The sequence below is a fragment of the Dendrobates tinctorius genome, unplaced genomic scaffold (assembly GCF_039654945.1).
Source record: "Dendrobates tinctorius isolate UK_male_01 unplaced genomic scaffold, ASM3965494v1 ptg000079l, whole genome shotgun sequence".
NCBI classification, from domain to species: Eukaryota; Metazoa; Chordata; class Amphibia; order Anura; family Dendrobatidae; genus Dendrobates; species Dendrobates tinctorius.
In genome coordinates, this window is record NW_027361747.1 from 30,868,887 (window position 1) to 30,887,565 (window position 18,679).

Genomic DNA, 18,679 nt, shown 5'->3' on the forward strand with positions numbered 1-18,679 from the left:
TTGGCTGCAGACGCCTGCTCCTTAAGGTGCGTCAAAGTTTGCATGAGCAGACGCATAAGTGGGATGCTCATGCTTAGGATGGCGTCGTCTGCGCTTACCAGCCGTGTGCATTCCTCAAAACACTGAAGGACTTTACAAAGGTCTTTCAGCTTCGACCACTGCACGCCTGTCAACTCCATGTCTGCTCTCAAAGTGCCTGGCCGTGTATCCTCCCACAAATGCATTATGGCCTGCCTCTGCTCGCACAGCCGCTCCACCATGTGCAGGGTGGAGTTCCACCTTGTTGCAATGTCGATAATGAGGTGGTGGTTGGGAAGGTGGAGCAATCGCTGCAGCTTCTGCATACGAACGGAGTGTACAGGCGACCGGCGGATGTGCGCGCACAGTCTTCGCACCTTCTGGAGCAGGGCTGTTAACTCCGGATAATTTTTGAGGAAGCACTGCACCACCAGGTTCAAGGTGTGAGCCAAGCAAGGTATGTGGCTGAGTTTTGAAAGGGCTATGGCTGCCACAAAATTACGGCCGTTATCACTAACTACCTTGCCTGCCTCAAGATGTACACTGCCCAGCCATGACTCAGTTTGTCGCTTCAAGTACTCGGCCAGCACCTCGGCGGTGTGTCTGTCGCCCAAACACATCATCTGCAACACAGCCTGCTGACGCTTTCCACTAGCTGCTCGATAGGGGGACACATCGTGTGCAACAGTGGCAGCTGCAGATGGAGTGCTCGTACGACTGCGCTCTGTGGACGAGCTTTCGCTTCTGGAGGAGGAGGAGGAGGGTCGAACGCCTACAGCCAACTGTTTCCTATACCGTGGGCTAGGCAGCACTGTCCCACCACCGCTGTCCCCTGTGGACCCTGCATCCACCACATTAACCCAGTGCGCAGTGATGGACACGTAACGGCCCTGGCCATGCCGACTGGACCATGCATCAGTTGTGAGGTGCACCTTTCCGCTCACTGACTGCTTGAGTGCATGGACAATGCGGTCTTTCACATGATGGTGGAGGGCTGGGATGGCTTTGCGAGAGAAGAAGTGGCGACTGGGTAGGTCATAGCGTGGTACTGCATAGGCCATGAGTTCGCGGAAAGCTGTGCTTTCCACCAACCGAAAGGGCATCATCTCAAACGAGATTAGTTTGGCAATGTGGGCGTTCAAACCCAGTGTACGCGGATGAGAGACTGAGTACTTTCTTGACCTACTCATAGTGTCTGGGAGGGTGAGCTGGACTTGAGAGCTGCATATGGTGGAAGTAGCGGTGGACAGGGCGGACTGAGAGAGGGTTGATGATGGTGATGGAGTTGGTGTTCTTTCTGATGGCCTAGAATCAGTCTTTCGTTGATATAACAGTGGGATTCCCTGACTGCTGTGGCCTTGCAACGACACCTCAACATTTGCTGCTGTGCTAACCGGTGGGCTTACAGTGGGGGAAACAATGTAGCGTTGCTGACTACCTTCGTTGTGATCAGTTGCACATGTGGCACTTGAGGTTTGGTGTTGTGTCCACGCTTGCAAGTGCATGCTGGTTAAATGTCTAAGCGTGCAACTGGTATTCAAATTTTTCAGATTTTTCCCTCGGCTAAAGGTCTTTGCGCACTTCTTACAGATAACCTTGGCCTGATCATGAGGATTTTGTTCAAAAAAGTGCCACACTGCACTCTTCCTACTTTGGCAGACATTTTGCGGCCTAGCACGCTGTGATCTTTTGACCCTCTGGACAAGCTGTCCAGCAACTCTTTTGATGTTTGGAACCTGTCTTTGGAGTGCTCCGGGCCTGCCAGATAACAGCTGTTGCGATGTCGATGTCTGCTGTGGATGCTCCTCATCTGAGCTATTGAAAGCAGCACCCTCTTCCCCAATGGATGCCAATCTGGGTCAACAACTGGGTCATCCATCACCTCCTCTTCTATGTCATGTGCACCTTTCTCTGTGTCACCGTGTATGGTGGTATAGTGTGCGGGAAGGGGCACCTGAGTCTCATCAGGGTCAAAATCTGGCTCTGTACACTGCGAGGACAATGTAGTGCTCTGAGTGAATGTACCAGCAGAATCATCCATCAGCGGCTGTGCATCAGTGCACTCCATGTCAGATTCATCTTGGCCTGGGTAATTCACCATTTGACTTGATAATCCAGGCATGGTATGTGAAAACAGCTCCATGGAGTAATCAGTAGTATGGCCTGCGTCATCCTTCAATCTTGGTTGGGGTGAAGGACACAAGGAAAGGTGTGGTTCATGAACATGAGCCTCCAATGACGACTCAGTGCTTTTACTTTTTACAACTGAAGAAGAGGAGGCGATAGAGCTGGAGGCTGAGTCAGCAATGTAAGACAAAACTTTTTCCTGATGCTCTGCCTTTAAAAGCGGTTTGCCAACTCCTAGAAAACTAAGCGTTCGAGGCCTAATGTAGCCAGACGATGACGCAGGGTCAGCACCTCCTGCATTCGGTCCTATTTTGCTCTTGCCACTACCATCAGATCCACCACCAACACCATCATTACCAGCTGCCAACCCCCGCCCAATTCCACGGCCTGTTCCACCAGCCTTCCTCATTTTTGGTAGAAATGTAGACAAAATCCAACAAACTATATAGTAATGTAAAACAAGGTACAAGGTGTCTATAGGACAGGGGAGATTTAGAATTTCTGCACACACTTGTGGACAGTGGACACTTTTGGATTGTGTGAGGCCCACTGATATCTGAGCGCTATGTGACACGCTCGATGGCACAGCTGCCTGTGACCAAAGTGACGAGAGGATAATGGAGATTTTGAATCTCTGCGTACACTTTTGGACACTGGACACTTGTAGATTGTGTGAGGCCCACTGATATCTGAGCGCTATGTGACACGCTCGATGGCACAGCTGCCTGTGACCAAAGTGACGAGAGGATAATGGAGATTTTGAATCTCTGCGTACACTTTTGGACACTGGACACTTGTGGATTGTGTGAGGCCCACTGATATCTGAGCGCTATGTGACACGCTCGATGGCACAGCTGCCTGTGACCAAAGTGACGAGAGGATAATGGAGATTTTGAATCTCTGCGTACACTTTTGGACACTGGACACTTGTGGATTGTGTGAGGCCCACTGATATCTGAGCGCTATGTGACACGCTCGATGGCACAGCTGCCTGTGACCAAAGTGACGAGAGGATAATGGAGATTTTGAATCTCTGCGTACACTTTTGGACACTGGACACTTGTGGATTGTGTGAGGCCCACTGATATCTGAGCGCTATGTGACACGCTCGATGGCACAGCTGCCTGTGACCAAAGTGACGAGAGGATAATGGAGATTTTGAATCTCTGCGTACACTTTTGGACACTGGAGACTTGTGGATTGTGTGAGGCCCACTGATATCTGAGCGCTATGTGACACGCTCGATGGCACAGCTGCCTGTGACCAAAGTGACGAGAGGATAATGGAGATTTTGAACCTCTGCGTACACTTTTGGACACTGGACACTTGTGGATTGTGTGAGGCCCACTGATATCTGAGCGCTATGTGACATGCTCGATGGCACAGCTGCCTGTGACCAAAGTGACGAGAGGATAATGGAGATTTTGAATCTCTGCATACACTTTTGGACACTGGACACTTGTAGATTGTGTGAGGCCCACTGATATCTGAGCGCTATGTGACACGCTCGATGGCACAGCTGCCTGTGACCAAAGTGACGAGAGGATAATGGAGATTTTGAATCTCTGCGTACACTTTTGGACACTGGACACTTGTAGATTGTGTGAGGCCCACTGATATCTGAGCGTTATGTGACACGCTCGATGGCACAGCTGCCTGTGACCAAAGTGACGAGAGGATAATGGAGATTTTGAATCTCTGCGTACACTTTTGGACACTGGACACTTGTGGATTGTGTGAGGCCCACTGATATCTGAGCGCTATGTGACACGCTCGATGGCACAGCTGCCTGTGACCAAAGTGACGAGAGGATAATGGAGATTTTGAATCTCTGCGTACACTTTTGGACACTGGACACTTGTGGATTGTGTGAGGCCCACTGATATCTGAGCGCTATGTGACACGCTCGATGGCACAGCTGCCTGTGACCAAAGTGACGAGAGGATAATGGAGATTTTGAATCTCTGCGTACACTTTTGGACACTGGACACTTGTGGATTGTGTGAGGCCCACTGATATCTGAGCGCTATGTGACACGCTCGATGGCACAGCTGCCTGTGACCAAAGTGACGAGAGGATAATGGAGATTTTGAATCTCTGCGTACACTTTTGGACACTGGACACTTGTGGATTGTGTGAGGCCCACTGATATCTGAGCGCTATGTGACACGCTCGATGGCACAGCTGCCTGTGACCAAAGTGACGAGAGGATAATGGAGATTTTGAATCTCTGCATACACTTTTGGACACTGGACACTTGTAGATTGTGTGAGGCCCACTGATATCTGAGCGCTATGTGACACGCTCGATGGCACAGCTGCCTGTGACCAAAGTGACGAGAGGATAATGGAGATTTTGAATCTCTGCGTACACTTTTGGACACTGGACACTTGTAGATTGTGTGAGGCCCACTGATATCTGAGCGCTATGTGACACGCTCGATGGCACAGCTGCCTGTGACCAAAGTGACGAGAGGATAATGGAGATTTTGAATCTCTGCGTACACTTTTGGACACTGGACACTTGTAGATTGTGTGAGGCCCACTGATATCTGAGCGCTATGTGACACGCTCGATGGCACAGCTGCCTGTGACCAAAGTGACGAGAGGATAATGGAGATTTTGAATCTCTGCGTACACTTTTGGACACTGGACACTTGTGGATTGTGTGAGGCCCACTGATATCTGAGCGCTATGTGACACGCTCGATGGCACAGCTGCCTGTGACCAAAGTGACGAGAGGATAATGGAGATTTTGAATCTCTGCGTACACTTTTGGACACTGGACACTTGTGGATTGTGTGAGGTCCACTGATATCTGAGCGCTATGTGACACGCTCGATGGCACAGCTGCCTGTGACCAAAGTGACGAGAGGATAATGGAGATTTTGAATCTCTGCGTACACTTTTGGACACTGGACACTTGTAGATTGTGTGAGGCCCACTGATATCTGAGCGCTATGTGACATGCTCGATGGCACAGCTGCCTGTGACCAAAGTGACGAGAGGATAATGGAGATTTTGAATCTCTGCGTACACTTTTGGACACTGGACACTTGTAGATTGTGTGAGGCCCACTGATATCTGAGCGCTATGTGACACGCTCGATGGCACAGCTGCCTGTGACCAAAGTGACGAGAGGATAATGGAGATTTTGAATCTCTGCGTACACTTTTGGACACTGGACACTTGTGGATTGTGTAAGGCCCACTGATATCTGAGCGCTATGTGACACGCTCGATGGCACAGCTGCCTGTGACCAAAGTGACGAGAGGATAATGGAGATTTTGAATCTCTGCGTACACTTTTGGACACTGGACACTTGTGGATTGTGTGAGGCCCACTGATATCTGAGCGCTATGTGACACGCTCGATGGCACAGCTGCCTGTGACCAAAGTGACGAGAGGATAATGGAGATTTTGAATCTCTGCGTACACTTTTGGACACTGGACACTTGTGGATTGTGTGAGGCCCACTGATATCTGAGCGCTATGTGACACGGTCGATGGCACAGCTGCCTGTGACCAAAGTGACGAGAGGATAATGGAGATTTTGAATCTCTGCGTACACTTTTGGACACTGGACACTTGTAGATTGTGTGAGGCCCACTGATATCTGAGCGCTATGTGACACGCTCGATGGCACAGCTGCCTGTGACCAAAGTGACGAGATGATAATGGAGATTTTGAATCTCTGCGTACACTTTTGGACACTGGACACTTGTAGATTGTGTGAGGCCCACTGATATCTGAGCGCTATGTGACACGCTCGATGGCACAGCTGCCTGTGACCAAAGTGACGAGAGGATAATGGAGATTTTGAATCTCTGCGTACACTTTTGGACACTGGACACTTGTAGATTGTGTGAGGCCCACTGATATCTGAGCGCTATGTGACACGCTCGATGGCACAGCTGCCTGTGACCAAAGTGACGAGAGGATAATGGAGATTTTGAATCTCTGCGTACACTTTTGGATACTGGACACTTGTGGATTGTGTGAGGCCCACTGATATCTGAGCGCTATGTGACACGCTCGATGGCACAGCTGCCTGTGACCAAAGTGACGAGAGGATAATGGAGATTTTGAATCTCTGCGTACACTTTTGGACACTGGACACTTGTAGATTGTGTGAGGCCCACTGATATCTGAGCGCTATGTGACACGCTCGATGGCACAGCTGCCTGTGACCAAAGTGACGAGAGGATAATGGAGATTTTGAATCTCTGCGTACACTTTTGGACACTGGACACTTGTGGATTGTGTGAGGCCCACTGATATCTGAGCGCTATGTGACACGCTCGATGGCACAGCTGCCTGTGACCAAAGTGACGAGAGGATAATGGAGATTTTGAATCTCTGCGTACACTTTTGGACACTGGACACTTGTGGATTGTGTGAGGCCCACTGATATCTGAGCGCTATGTGACACGCTCGATGGCACAGCTGCCTGTGACCAAAGTGACAAGAGGATAATGGAGATTTTGAATCTCTGCGTACACTTTTGGACACTGGACACTTGTAGATTGTGTGAGGCCCACTGATATCTGAGCGCTATGTGACACGCTCGATGGCACAGCTGCCTGTGACCAAAGTGACGAGAGGATAATGGAGATTTTGAATCTCTGCGTACACTTTTGGACACTGGACACTTGTGGATTGTGTGAGGCCCACTGATATCTGAGCGCTATGTGACACGCTCGATGGCACAGCTGCCTGTGACCAAAGTGACGAGAGGATAATGGAGATTTTGAATCTCTGCGTACACTTTTGGACACTGGACACTTGTAGATTGTGTGAGGCCCACTGATATCTGAGCGCTATGTGACACGCTCGATGGCACAGCTGCCTGTGACCAAAGTGACGAGAGGATAATGGAGATTTTGAATCTCTGCGTACACTTTTGGACACTGGACACTTGTGGATTGTTTGAGGCCCACTGATATCTGAGCGCTATGTGACACGCTCGATGGCACAGCTGCCTGTGACCAAAGTGACGAGAGGATAATGGAGATTTTGAATCTCTGAGTACACTTTTGGACACTGGACACTTGTGGATTGTGTGAGGCCCACTGATATCTGAGCGCTATGTGACACGCTCGATGGCACAGCTGCCTGTGACCAAAGTGACGAGAGGATAATGGAGATTTTGAATCTCTGCGTACACTTTTGGACACTGGACACTTGTGGATTGTGTGAGGCCCACTGATATCTGAGTGCTATGTGACACGCTCGATAGCACAGCTGCCTGTGACCAATGTGACGAGAGGATAATGGAGATTTTGAATCTCTGCGTACACTTTTGGACACTGGACACTTGTGGATTGTGTGAGGCCCACTGATATCTGAGCGCTATGTGACACGCTCGATGGCACAGCTGTGACAAAAGTGACTAGAGGATAAGGGAGATTGGATTGCTTTTTAAAAAGCAGTTTGCGGAGCAGTGGGTAAACAGCAATGCCAGTGTGTCAGGAAGCCTTAAAAGGCAGCCCAACAACCAACACCACTGATACACCACAATATAGCCTCCCCTTGCACTGCACACACAGTGACTTGTGTGTTGTGCAGGCCAAATCGCTAGCAGCAGAAGCAGTTTTTTTGTCTTCTTCCCTGCCTAACGCTCTCCCTACAGAATCAGCAGCAACCTCTCCCTATACTAAGATCGGCAGAAGTAAGATGGCGGTCGGCGTGCACGCCCTTTTATACCCCCTGTGACGCCCACCAAAGCAAGCCAATCTCTTGCATGCCCTTCTGAAAGATGGTGGTGACCCGTGCCTAGGTCATCACGTTGCCCACAGTGTCCGTGGATCCTGATTGGCTGAAAAAGAGCGCAAAACAAACTTTTGAAACGCGACTTTGGTGCGTAAGTCGCCGACCTCGTGGCCGACCTCATCCTAGGGTCGGGTTTCGTTTCATGAAACCCAACTTTGCCAAAAGTCGGCGACTTTTGAATTTTTTCGACCCGTTTCGCTCAACTCTACTTCTCGAGATTGGAGAACACTTGCCTGGTAGGCATGCAAACCAAAAACATACTTAGAGAGGAGTCTGGCCCTACAGGTTGAGTGAGAAGGAATGTAATTCGTGATAGTCCTTTGAGTGCATGGCGATTATTTTTCAATTCATTCATCTTGACTCACATAGAGATGTACAATTGCAGAAGCACGCAGGAAAAATGATGAAGATTTTAATCTTTCCGATGAGGAGCTAGAGGCATTTATTGCATACTTTACACTCGTGAAATATCAGGCACGAGCCATCACTCTATTGCCAGTATTTGGTCAAATGACTGGGGAATACCATTTTGCAAAACGACGATGTCTAGGAACTGTTTTGTAGAAATTTTGCATTACCTAAGACTTGATGAGAAGTCCAATTGATCTCAGCAACTCAAAACTGACAAGTTTGCTTCCAAGCCAGACAAATACAGCAATAAATATTGGCTAGCTGTTGACAAGGATAGCAAATATCTTGCAAATGGCTTCCCTTATCTTGGAAAAGAAGATTCATGCCATGTTGATGACGGTTTAGCCAACCACGTAGTCATGAAACTAATGCAGCCGTTTTTGAAAAAAGGAAGAAGTGTTACCACAGATAACTATCTTACGTCAGTCAAACTTGCTAAGCTACTAAAAAATCAGGGACGACCATCGGGGGAACTATAAATAAGAAAAGACGAGAAGTGCCTAAAGAGATCAAATCAATGAAGGAAAACTTGTACAACTATACTGTCCTCATACACGTTAGCAGGGTGTGCAATGAGACATGTAGCTAAACCCTCTGTCTTCTTTAAGAAAAAGAGGCTGTAAAATTGTAACATTCTTTTATTGATTGCAGATGTGACAGGAAAGGGTGAAACTATAGGATGCAATAAAAAGAGCATTTCAGAATATATAACTGCACAGAGCATAAAAATACAGATAGTCTACAATACACAGTAACATGAGGTAATACATAGGTACCGTGAGGTAATACATAGGTACCGTGAGGTAATACATAGGTACCATGATGCAATACATAGGTACCATGAGGTAATACATACTGTAGGTATCATTAGGTAATACATAGGTACCATGAGGTAATACATAGGTACCATGAAGTAATACATAGGTACCGTGAGGTAATACATAGGTACCGTGAGGTAATACATAGCTGATGATTACCTATTTAATGCAACAAAGTTATAAACACAGGATTATAACACCTAGATAGTGCTTAACAACTATGCTTAGAGCAGGCTGTTTAAGAAGCATGAAGAACACAAATGGTGTAGATTCTCCTAAGACATGTGGAGGAATAAAGGCTGCTGTTCCCCTCACAGTGTCATAAACAAGGCTATGATGTAACAGGAACAATCCCACAATACATTGCAAATTAAACTAGAATCTATGCATTAAACGGCCAGCAAGTGGTGCTGTTACCTTACAGTATGAAATATATGAAGGATTAATACACACAAAAAATGACTTTCTAGACAGCAATTATATGGCTGGACAGAACACTCCCGCTTGACGTCAGCCGACGTCACTATTGTGTTTATTGGACGAGAACAGCAGAACGAGTTCCCCTACTGGCCTGAGGAACAATTTGGTCTCGCCTTGTTTTCCTATTTTTACTTCCACCTTACATACAATTCCATCCTTACTTGGGAATGTCTGGGTAATGAGACCTAATGGCCATTCATTTCTTCGAGACTGACAGTCTTTCATTAGTACTATATCGCCAGGCTGGAGGTTAGGCTTGCTGGTTTGCCACTTTCTCCTCTGTTGCAGAGTAGGCAGGTACTGCTTTTTCCACTTGTCCCAAAAGGCATTGGAGAGACTCTGTACTTGTCTCCATCGACTCCTGTAACAGTCTTTAACATTAAGTTCTCCAGGTGGAGAGCAATTAAGGTCGGTCTTCTGCATAAGCAGCAGGGCTGGGGTGAGAACAGTTGGGTCATCAGGATCACAGGAAATTGGAGTAAACGGTCTGGCGTTTATGATGGCTGACACTTCGGCCATGAATGTTGTCAAGCTTTCATGTGTCAGTCTTGCAGATCCTTCCTGTAAGAAGATTAAATCAAGGATTCTCCTTGCGACACCTATCATACTCTCCCATACACCTCCCATATTTGAAGAATGTGGTGGGTTAAAAGTCCAAGTACACCCATGTACACTTAAATATTTTTCTACGTCCTTCATATCCAAGTTGGAAGAGAGTTGCAGTTCTCTTGCTGCTGTGAGTTTCCTCAGAACACTATCTTTTGGTATTGGTCGTTGATTGGTTAAACAGTCGATTTCTTTGGCATAGTTTTCCCGTTGTACAGCTCAGATAATTATATTCTTCGACTGCTCTAGCTGTAGAACTGTGTGGACGTGTTTACCATGGTGCCAGTGGTCCTCGAAGTCTTGAAGTGTAGGTGCTAACTCTGCATGACCGTTCTTACATATCTTCTCCATGAAGGTTAATAAATGGTCTTTCATCTTTGGTCTACTATGGAAGCTGTGCCTGAGGGAGACAAATCATTTGTAAACTTGGTCTCTGTTGTTAGGCAAGCGATGTCTTTGAGGATTGACGGGGAGAGGTGCAATCCAGCTCTTCGTTTTGTCCTGCACCATTCCTTGCTCCATCATCTCTAGGAACAGTCTATCTTCAAATGACATTGCTATACGATTATCTTCTTTGGTCTTGTGGAAGACCGTACACCCAAGGTGATCTTGGTCGCAATTCTGAATGCAATCATCATTTGCACAACTCACTAAGATACTTTGTGCTGAAGTGCTGTGTAGCAACTCCTTTATGAAGTAGTGATTTTCACATGGTTGAAGGAGAGAGAGATCAAGCGTACTGGTAAGCATGTTGTTAACCACTGTCGGTTTGTGCGCTTCTCCTAAACAGTCCTCTCCTACAATGACTCACCCAAGGTCGAGTCTCTGGACATATGAAGCGTTGTGAGAGCCATTGATATGCTGCCTAATCTTGTGGACTTGTAGAATATCTCTCCCAAGGAGCAAGACTATTTGAGCCTCTGGGTCAAGGTTAGGAATCAGGCGTTCTATACGCTTCAGATGAGGATGATACGATGCCACTTCAGGCGTAGGTATCTCTGACTTGTTGTCAGGAATCTGGTTACATTCCAATATGGTTATTAAGGGTAGATGCTTCTGGCCATCTATAGACTCGACTGCGTAGCCTGTTGCTCTTCTACCTGCTGTCTCTACTATACCGGCACAAGTTTTCAAAGAGTAGGGGGCACTGGGTCCTCTGACGTTAAAGCTATCAAAGCAGGCAGACTTGGCTAATGACCTGTTACTCTGATCATCTAAAATCGCGTATACTTTGATGGCTTTGTCCTTTTCGTCTGCCTGGTAGACTCTCACTAGGGAAATTTTAGAGCAGGACTTGCCTTCTATGAGATTTCCACAAACTTCTGTACACTTAGAAGTAATGGCTGGAGTGTCAGTATTTGAGTCATTCTGCTCCCCGCTATGCTCTTGGGGTAAAGCATCCTATGGTGGTCCAGGGTGTAGAACTGAGTTATGTTCGGTGCTTTCACATTCGGTACACCTTGCAGTAACCTCACAGTCCCTGGCGAAGTGGGATGTTGAAGAGCAGCATTTGTAGCAGATGCGGTTCTCCTTAAGGAAGGCCTTCCTTTCTTCCAATGATTTTTCTCTGAAAGCTCTGCACTTAAGTAAGGAATGTAGCTTTTTGTGTAAGGGACACTGCCTGCTTGGGTCCTTGGATTTGTCTTCTCCTTGACCGGAGCTGAACTCTTTGCGAACTGAACCTGTGGAAGAAATGTTAATTTTGTGGACCTCTACAGTTGTTCTATGAGGTTTACTAACAGAGTTATTGGCACATGACAGCATGAAATCAAAGCTCGGATCATTTCTAATTTTTGCTTGTTCTGAGACAAAATCTGCAAACACACTGAATGGAGGAAATGGTACATTGTAAGTCTGTTTATACCTAGAACCATATGTAACCCATTTGTCTTGCAGGTTATATGGGAGTTTTTGAACTATGGGGTTCACACCTCTAGCAGTGTCGAGATACAGTATGTCAACCCCACAAGATCTCCTTCTGCTTTTGCTACACGCAACTCCATTAACAAGTCAGTTAATTCTCTGAGCTTTGAATAATCCTTGTTCGCTATTCTAGGAATGTCCTCTATTCTTTTAAACAAGGCACTTTCTATAACCTCTACTGAGCCATAGCATTCATCAAGTCTATTCCAAATTCTTTTGAGGCCGACATCTGGATAATTTACATTAATGTCTCTGATTCTCTTTGCGTGTTCGGCAGACTCACTTCCTAACCATTTTACCAAGAGATCCACTTCTTCACTACATGATAGACCTATGTCTCTTATGGTATTTTTGAAGGAGGCTTGCCAAGCCCTGTAGTTTTCAGCACGATCACTGAACTTTGCAAGCCCCTTAGTGACCCACTCACGTCGAGCAAGGAACTTGGCAAAGTCCATCGTGGCTTGATTGGCACTGATGCCAGCTGATGGAGTGTTGTCAGAGTACATGTGTGCTGTGCGATCATACCTGTTAGATGTCTCTGGTTTGGTCCAACTGCTGTAGTACCTTTCTGAAGCGAAGGGATTCTCTTTAAGCCGGGACAGATTCCGGATCTTCTGTTCTGGAGAAAGATTATTGTAGTCAGTATCATCCCAATGTGTATTTCCTTGCTTTTGGTAGGGAGACTGATAGTTGGCTTTCTGGGGGTCCGAATTATCTGGTTGGCTTGACTTGCTGACAAAATGCTCTGTCTTCGCCTGTGGGTCTGGATTGTCATTTGATTTGGAATGCTGATGGAAGTAGTCTGCAGTATGCTGCAATGGATCGTGAGTAACTTGTTGTAGGCCTAGCACACTGCTGCGTCTGCTGTGTTAGTTGTCAGAATATACGGCAGCTTCTAAGGCTTTTGCTTCTGCTATGGCAGCTGCTGTTTCTTTTTCAATAGCAAGTTTCTGTAATGTTGCGCTTTCTCTGCATCCAGGCATGCTTGTTGGCATGCTTTTTCTGCATCCAGTGACGCTTTTTCCGTATCCAGGCTGGCTTGTTGTAGTTTCAATTCTATCTTTTGCTCAGCAAAGGTGCTTCTTGCTTTTGCCGCTTCAGCTTTTGAGCGGGCAATAGCGGCAGCATTGCTGACGGATGATGTCTTGGAGGAGCCAACTCGTGATCTCGTCTTGAAAGAGGATGCTCGTCCTTGAGGCATGATACATGTACTCAGAGATGGCCTGTTCACTCATTTGAAAATACCCTCGACATAGCAGGTATAAATGCTTGAAAAGTGTGCAAGTAGACAACCTCTGAAAACATTTCACTCAAGGAGTGTATCAGGAGTCCTGTAGTCCTAGTGTTTCCATCTATCCAAGAAGTAAGTGATAATTTGACAACTTGGTAATATTTTTTAAATGGCCTTTCTGTGGTCCTATGCAGTAAAAAAAAATTATGATACAGTTTGGTTGCATAGATTACATGTATCATTACAGAATGTGCTGTACAAACAAAGCCGCCCAAATGCATTTAAAAATTGATAATAACAATTCACATTTTTAGAGGAACCATAAATGCCAAATATAATTCAGTAAAGAAATGTGAATGCAACCTAATAATAAAGTAATATCTGTCACTATCATCCACTAAAGAGTCCGCTAAAGAAACCAACATTCAGTTACTTTTCCTGTAAAAGTAGATTGTTACCTAAACCTATTGCATATCATCCAAATCTATCAAAGTTAAAACCATCTGTGAGTATTTTAATTATCACAAATGTAACACTTTTGCCAAAATAGCTTATTTGCTTTCCAACACTGCACTGCTTTTTCACTTTCTAATAAAATGCACCTTTTTCCATTAGAAAAGGTAGTGTATTTTCACACCAGGATCATAATCCAGGGTCCCTTTGACTAACAACATTCACTCTCGCCTGCTTTCACAGACACAGCAGTGGAGAGTAAGTACATGCAGCAATCTGCAGTTGCTTGATCAACCCCACAAATGCAACAGTAAATAGCGACAGCAGCATGGAATCAGTTACTTAAATTTAAAACTATTCCAGAATTGCCATTTTTATTTATCCTACCTCACATACACTACTCAATGTTGAAAATGCAGCACCAAGAAGTAAAAGTCAAGGAATTAAGTAAATCACAGTATTTTACATACAACACCCGATTGTATTTTGGTTGAATAACTGTGATCAGCCTATATGGCCTACAGTGTCTCATTACCAATTTCCCATCTAGCACATCTGAAATGTTTTTAGTTAATAATAATAATAATAATCTTTATTTATATAGCACCAACATATTCCGCAGCGCTTTACAGTTTCAGTTTCAAACACAACAGTCTTAAGTAACAACGTTAACAATACAATAATTAAAGCAAAATAAGATGGCCCTGTTCGTGAGAGCTTACAATCTACAATGAGGTGGAGGAGATACAATGTACAGGTATGTATTTACAATGATGGTCCAGCCATCTTGAGGGAGTGGGGGATAGTGAATGGGTTACAGACACACACCTACACATAAAATGACTATGATTAGGGAACTTGATAGTCCGCTCTGCACAAATGTGTTTTGAAGGAGCACCTAAAACTGTGCAAGTTGTGGATGGTCCTAATTTCTTGGGGTAGAGCATTCCAGAGGATTGGCGCAGCGTGGGAGAAGTCTTGGAGTCGGGAGTGGGAGGTACGGATTAGTGCAGAGGTTAGTGGAAAGTCATTTGCAGAGCACAGCAATCGGCTAGGCCGATAGACAGAAATGAGGGAGCAGATGTAATGGGGTGCCGCACTGGAGAGCTTTGTGGGTGAGAAAATGCACTTTGAATTGTATCCTGTAATGAATGGGCAGCTAGTGTAGCGACTGGTGAAGAGCGGACTCGTCTGTGTACCGATTAGCCAGATAGATGACCCTGGCTGCTGCATTAAGGATGGACTGGAGTGGGGAAAGTCGAGAAAGGGGGGAGGCCAATTAATAGAGCATTACAGTAGTCCAGGCGGGAGTGGACCAAGGCAACAGTGAGAGGTTTTGTTGTTTCCATGGTGAGAAAAGGGCAGATTCTAGAGTTGTTCTTTAGGTGTAAGCGGCAAGAGCAGGCAAGAGATTGTATATGGCAGGTGAAGCAGAGATTGTTGTCAAACATAACACCCAGACAGCATGCCTGCTGCCAGGGTGTTATTATGGTGCCACCCACAGAGAGGGTAATGTCAGATTTAAGGCCCGTCACACATAGCGATCTCGCTAGCGAGATCGCTGCTGAGTCACAAGTTTTGTGACACAACAGCGATCTCACCAGCGAGATCGCTGTGTGTGACAGCGATCAGCGACCGGCCCCCCTGCCGATATCACTGATCGCTCTTGGAAACCTCTGGACATTTCTTCCATTGCTGGTCTCCCACTGGCCAGCACGCATCACTGCGTGTGACAGGCGGGAGACCAGTGATCAGCTGGTAACTGTGCTGATTGATGGTGAAGCTGTCTGTTTGACAGCTCACCAGCGATCATGTAGCAACTCACCAGCGATCCTGACATGTTGATATCGTTGTCGGGATCGCTGGTGAGTCGCTATGTGTGACTCCAGCTTTAGGGAGGTTAGTAGATGGTGGGAGCAGAAGAAGTTCAGTTTTTGAGAGGTTGAGTTTTAGATAGAGGGTGGACATGATGTTGGAGACTGAGGACAGACAGTCACTGGTGTTCTGCAGTAAATCGGGGTAATGTCAGGAGATGACATGTATAGTTGTGTGTCATCAGCATAAAGATGGTACTGAAAGCCAAATCTGCTAATGGTCTGTAAAATGGGGGCCGTGTAGAGAGAGAAGAAAAGGGGGCCAAGGACTGAGCCTTGAAGTACCCCAACAGTGAGAGGAAAAGGGGATGCCAGAGAACAAAACACCGAAGGAGCCGTCATAAAGATAGGAAGAGAACCAGGAGAGGGCAGTGTCCTTAATGCCTAGAGACTGGAGCCTAGAGAGAAAGAGACAGTGGTCAACAGTGTCAAAAGCTGCAGAATGGTCTAGAAGAATGAGCAGAGAGTGGTCACCATTACATTTTGCTGTCAGAAGGTACTGTAGTTGGTCACTTTGATGAGTGCAGTTTCTGTTGAATGTAGGGGGCAAAAGCTGGACTGTGAAGGGTCTAGGAGGGAATGAGTGGAGAGGTAACAGGTATGGCAGGAGTAGACAAGGCGCTCCAAGAGTTTAGAGATGAAGGGGAGATTGGAGACTGATCTGTAGTTGTTTGTGCAGGATGGGTCGAGGGCGGGCTTCTTTAATAATGGAGTAATGATAGAGTATTTGAAAGAGAATGTGACAATGCCAGAGGAGAGGGAGAGATTAAAGATTGTAATTAGTAGTGATGACTGGAGAAAGAGACTTGAGGAGATGTGAGGGAATAGGGTCGGTAGTGCATGTAGTCAGACAAGCAGAAGAGAGGAGCCTGGAGACTTCTTCTTCTGTGATGGGATCAAATATGGAGAGTGAGCCAGGGGAAATGAAGGGAGGGATGGGAGTTACTGCACTTGGTAGCTGGGAGCGGATTTCCTGATGGTTATTATCTATTTTTTCTATAAAGTGGGAGGCCAGGTCATCAGCACAAATGTCTGTGATAGGGTCTTGTGCTTTCAGTCTGAGGAGGGAGTGAAAGGTGTCAAAAAGTTTCTTGGGGTTGTTGGATAGTGAGGAGATCAGGGTGGTGTAGTACGTCTGTTTGGCAAGGTGAAGAGCAGAGGAGCTGAGTTATAGGTTCTTAACATAAATTTGAAGTGGATGAAGTCTTCTGGTGTGCAAGTTTTCCTCCATAAGCATTCAACACTCCTAGAGCATTGCTGGAGAAATAGAGTTTGTAATATAAGCCAGGGCTGTTTTTCTCTGTGTTTGGAGGTTCTCAGGGTGAGGGGGAGCTACTTGGTCTAGGGTGCTTCTGAGAGTGTCATTGTAGTGGTGTACAGCCAGATCAGGACAGGAAAAGGACAAGATTGGGGACAGTGATGAGTGAAGGGAGTCTGAAAGTGTATGAGGGTTAATGGCATGTAGATTTCTGAATGTGTGTAGGCGTAGGGTAGGCATGTACTGGGGAGGGCGAGGAATTGTGAGAGTAAAGGAGAGAATGTTGTGGTCAAAGAGGGGAAGCGGTGAGTTATTTTTAGGTAGGAGATTGAACAGAGCCACACAAAGACCAGTTCAAGGGTGTTACTGCCTTTGTGTGTTTCAGTGGTTGAGAGCCATGAGAGGCCTAGAGAAGTGGTTAGTGATTGAAGCTAAGATGCAGATGTGGAAGTGGGGCTCTTAGTAGGCATGTTGAAGTCTCCCAGGATAAGGGTTGGTAGTTCTGAGGACATGAAGTGCGGCAGCCAGGCCAAGAAATTGTCAAGGGATTGGGTGGGTGAGCCTGGGGGCCAATATATGGCAGCTACTCTGAGGGAGGGGGGACGGAAGAGCCGTTGGCAATAGCATGGAGCTGCCAGCAGTCGATCATGATTCTTTGTGTGTCCTTGTACATTGCTTAGACAACCATTAATGACTTCATTGGTAGTAGCCAAGGCGTGTAATTAAGTATTTCTGCATGTGTAATGGTGGGAGCTGATGGATTGCTCCCTGACAATCAAGGGTTAAATGTATTTGATGCTCATGTATGTATTAAAGGTATTATACCCTCTGGGGCTGCAGTTAGCTGGGACAGGGTTAACTGTAGTGGCTTGCCCAATTTAGGAGGGGGAACTGGGAGTTGGTAACAGGTCCAGGAAGTGACAAGTCAGTTGATATGTAGGTATCAGTGAGTAAAGTAGCAGGCCTAGGAGGCTGCTACTGCTAGAGACAGTGTGAGCTTAATACAAGGGGCAGTGGATTGCCACAATTACCCTTTCATGTCATTCTGTCTAACCTCAAAATGGCTGTCGAGGATTAGAGGCACACTCAGCTTGTGGAGCTACAGGGAAAGATGGACTTAGGCTACATGGGGCGGAAAGTATTGCAATCTGGATATACTGCTATAGGTGATGAAGACTCCCTAGGGCTAGGAAAGCCAGGGAGAGTGACATGCCACCTATACTAAGAACCACGGATGAAGTTGTATCTGGTACCTGTGGGAAAAATGACAACCCGCTGGGCCTTATCCTTTGCATCTGCCTGTAAATACTGTATATACTGCCATTCAGAAAGTAAAAGTTTGTCTTTTATAAGCCTCGTGTCCCTTGGATTGATTGCTACCCTGGTTCCAGAAGAAGGATTTCTGAAGTCAGAAGAGTAAGTGGGATGCAACACATACACAGCAGCACCCCGGGACTGGGACACACCTTGTCTGCAAAATGCCAGACTGAGTGGGGACCGAAACTCGCCCACAACTACCTCGCTTGGGCATCTTGCACATGCAGAGCTCAAAATCAACACTGAATAAGACAAAATAATTTGAATATATGGCCCTGATTCATTAATACTGGCATTTCTTCCACCAGTCTTAATGAGGAGCGTTTAGGAATAAGGGAGCATAAATCAGTGATCTCCATAATTACACGACTTTTCCCTTTTGTTCCTTCTTG